Here is a 4127-nt window from a genome sequence, read left to right on the forward strand (position 1 = left end):
GGGAACCCTGGGATATTTTGGAACATCATGGAATCAAGGAGCCACTGTGACATTGCAGAGCCTTGAGGAACCAAAGAGACACTGCGGAACCTCAAGGAATCAAGGGTCCATTGTGATACTGCAGGGAACTAAAGGAATCCTGGGACATAGTGGAAACTCATGAAATCATCAGGGCCATTGCGACACTCCAGAGCCTCATGGAACCAAGGATCTGTTGTGACACTGAGAGGCCATTTCTGGCAGGATGCTCTGCTATGCAAATACCTAAAAAATGGTCAGAGAATGCAAACAATGCAAGCTCTCTGTGGTGAGTTACTACTGGTGTCAAGGTGCTGTTTTTATTGTCGAATAATGCTAAACCCAAAATTCATCCTGAAAGTTCAAACACACATCTTGCTTTCTGAAGCAGGATTTGACAGAGAAGCTGCTCCCTGGCCTGCAAATATGTCCAGCAGTCAAATCTTCTATAACTATAAAAACCCTGTCCAACTTTCATGTAACAGATTCTTCCACAGACTTCCTTGAAGTGTGTGGAGCTTCTGCCATGAAGCAGGGACAGCTTTTCATAGTCACTGCCCAGGGGTAAAGTGAAAGAGAGAGAACTACCCCCTGTTGTTGTGGGGTGAGTTACCTCAATCTCTGCTTCAGGATTGTTTCTTTTTGCTGGCTTTGATCCAATTGCTTTAATAGAATGACTTTGATAGACTGCACTGTCCTATCTTACACTATACTACTAGGAGGTTTTGGCTTTTATACTGTTCAGTAAATAATTCTGTTTCACGTACATCATTTGATAATTTTTCTGATCAATTTTCTGTTCATTTGTCATAATAAATAACTCATTTTATAGAAATAGTTCTGATTTGCCGTCACTAAAACCTGCAGGACAAAGTGATTGAATCACACCTCTAGAATTTCATTCAGTTCAAACCAAAATCTGAGCCTGAGATTGGATCCAGCCAGAGCCAGGCTCCTCTCTGAGAAGGAATTTGGAAAGCAGGGGGGTCCTTTCTGCACCTCGTAGCTCAACGAGATGGCTTCTGCCATCAACTCTGTCTAAGCCTTCCACCCCCCAGCCCCAAGCCGGGACACATGGGCATGTCTTGTCCATGCAGTGCAAACATGGACTCCTGAGCTGGTCATTGGATGTCCCTCTTTGGAGGGAAGAACAAGCCCAATGGCCTGGGGTGAGAGGCCAGTGCTGAGAGCGGCACTGGCTGTGCCAGGGCACTGCTGGGTGCCCCCACCCTGAGCACTCCCACCCTTGTGCTGGTCACTGCTGTTTTCCTCTGCAGGGCGTTGTGTTGGGCACATCCTGGAGAGCAAAGTGGAAAGCAGATGGAAGCTTTGAGGCCCTGGCCTGAGGAGATGCCCCTGCAGGATGGCAGTGCTGCTGCAGAGGTCAGCTCTGTGCCAGCAGTGCCCGTGGCTGTCCCTGCCTGCAGTCCCTGGACAGTCCTGCAGCAGGACTGGGACCGACTGCCAGAGCACTGAGGCCTCCAACAACACAGGGCTCTGCAGGACAGTGTGGAAGGGAAGGCAGAGGAGGCCACGCAGGAGAAGGGCTGCTGCTCCCTGGCACTGCTGCTCTGCTGGGACTCTTTTCTGGCCCAGCTCTGCACAGAGGCACCGACCCTGCAGCTGCAGAGAAGTCAGAGAGGAAAGATGTCAGGCAAACAAGTCAATGCAGAGTTCTTTGATTGGTTTAAGCACAGAGTGAGTACAATTCCCAATTTGTACAGCCTCTGGGCCAGGCTAGAAAGGCAAACACTGAACTGAAAACGGTGTTCATATATATATAAAAATATATATACATTCTTATATACATTTATATATTTAAAGATTTTTTTTGTGTGAACAAATTCTCACAAAAATAACATCCCTACCAGGAGCAAAAAATAGAGAAGATATGGTGGGCCTTTAATGAAGTCCATAACAGGATTGGCCTTTAATGAGGTACATAACATGCAGAAGAAAGATATTTTATTCTTTCTGAAAAACACCCAGTTATGAGTTTCCTCACGGCATCCTTGAGCTCCTGGTTCCTCAGGCTGTAGATGAGGGGGTTCAGTGTTGGAGACACCACTGAGTACAGAACTGACACAATAAGATCCAGGGATGGGGAGGAGATGGAGGGGGGCTTCAGGTAGGCAAAGAATGAGGTACTGATAAACAAGGAGACCACGGTCAGGTGAGGGAGGCACGTGGAAAAGGCTTTGTGCCGTCCCTGCTGAGAAGATCAGCACAGCCCTGAAGATCTGCACATAGGAGAAAACAATGAAAATGAAAAACACAAGTGCTAAACAGGCACTAACCACAATGAGCCCAATTTCCCTGAGGTAGCCTGAGTGTGAGCAGGAGAGCTTGAGGATGTGTGGGATTTCACAGAAGAACTGGCCCAGGGCATTGCCCTGGCACAGGGGCAGGGAAAATGTACTGGCTGTGTGCAGCAGAGCACTGAGAAAGCCAGTGGCCCAGGCAGCTGCTGCCATGTGGGCACAAGCTCTGCTGCCCAGGAGGGTCCCGTAGTGCAGGGGTTTGCAGATGGCAACGTAGTGGTCGTAGCACATGATGGTGAGGAGGCAAAGCTCTGCTGAGATGAAGAAGAAAAAGAAAAAGAGCTGTGCAGCACATCTCGTGTAGGAGATGGTTGGGATGTCCCAGAGGGAATTGTGCATGGCTTTGGGAACAGTGGTGCAGATGCAGCCCAGGTCTGTGAGGGAGAGGTTGAGCAGGAAGAAGCCCATGGGGGTGTGCAGGTGGTGGTCGCAGGCTAAGGTGCTGAGGATGAGGCCGTTGGCCAGGAGGGCAGCCAGGGAGATGGCCAGGAAGAGCCAGAATTGCAGGAGCTGCAGTTTCCGCCTGTCTGTGAATGCCAAGAGGAGGAACTGGGGCATGGAGCTGCTGTTGCACATTTGCTGCCTCAGGTTATTGTTTTCTGTTTAGGAGAAAAAAGGCAGAACTGAATTTGGCCAGACTCAATCAGCAAAATATCTTGCATATCTCATAGCAATTCAACATTCAGGGCCTCTTTTCAGGAAGATCTCTCTGCATCCCTCTCCCCGAGCTCTGAGTTTTGCTGGCTGAAGGGGGCACTCAGAGCAGGGACCCTGGAATGGGGTCCCGAGGAATCCTCCTTGCTGTGTTGTGAGAGGCAACTTGGAGCACAGGGTGACCTCCAATTAAAAGCACTTGGGATGTACCAAAGTGTTTCCAGAACTGCTGGTCACAGTTTGCCCAAGTGCAGAACAGAGGGAGGGGTTTTCGGGGGACTTGATTTTGTTCCAGTTCCTCTTACCAGGAATGAGTTTGGCTGGTTGAAATCTCTGACATTTCTAATGTGCTCCAAGTGAAATCCTGTGAGTCCTGAGAGGCAAAGGGATGGTCTCTTGGTGCAGAGACAAGAACTGGCCATCTTTCCTGTTCACAGCTGCCCCTGGCTGGCAGCTTGGAACTGAAGGGGGATCACGCACAGGAATTCCCTTAAAAAAGAAACAAGGGACTTCTGGGAGCAGAGGAATCCCGGTTCAAAGAGCAGATTGACAGAATCCTTGCCTTTATCAGGATGCCTGATTAGGATCTCATCTCTCTGCTCCCAGACTGCCACACACAGAGATTGCAGCTCCCAAGTACGGATGCCCAGAGCACTTCCACGGATTTAGCACTGAGTTTTCTCCACGGGTATCCTGTGCAGCACAGAGATCCTATGGCAGAGCTGTGCCCTTTTGGAGTGCACCTGCAGCCCTGCAGGACACCCAGGCAAACAGCTGAATACCCTGAAGTTGCCTGGAGGGCACTTGGGCACTTTGCTCCCAGAGGAACATCCCCACAGCAGCACCAAAGGGTTTGTGTCTGGACAGGAATCTGCCACCCCCAAAGCCCACACTGGCTCAGAAAACCCAATGGTGAGAACAAGGAGAGCCCAGGCAGCAAGGGATGGCAGTGAAATGCCTCAGTGCTGTCTCTGCTAATGTCGGAACGGCCAAAGCGACACAATAAAAGGTTCCAGCAAAGTTTATTCCAAGAAAAAAGCAGGGACAGCGGGGCTGCTGTGCAGCCGCTTAAGTACAGTTTTTGAACACACGTAATGCACACGGATAGGACAGTTCAAACCTTCACACCAGAAT

The 4127-nt window shown here is 49.8% G+C and overlaps 1 pseudogene; it reads right to left on the reverse strand.

Moving 5' to 3' along the window:
- Positions 1-1440: 1440 nt before the first annotated feature.
- On the reverse strand, positions 1441-3910 carry LOC108510116 (annotated as a pseudogene).
- Positions 3911-4127: the final 217 nt, after the last annotated feature.

This window comes from Lepidothrix coronata, unplaced genomic scaffold (genome assembly GCF_001604755.1).
Source record: "Lepidothrix coronata isolate B3197 unplaced genomic scaffold, Lepidothrix_coronata-1.0 Scaffold486, whole genome shotgun sequence".
Classification (NCBI taxonomy): Eukaryota; Metazoa; Chordata; class Aves; order Passeriformes; family Pipridae; genus Lepidothrix; species Lepidothrix coronata.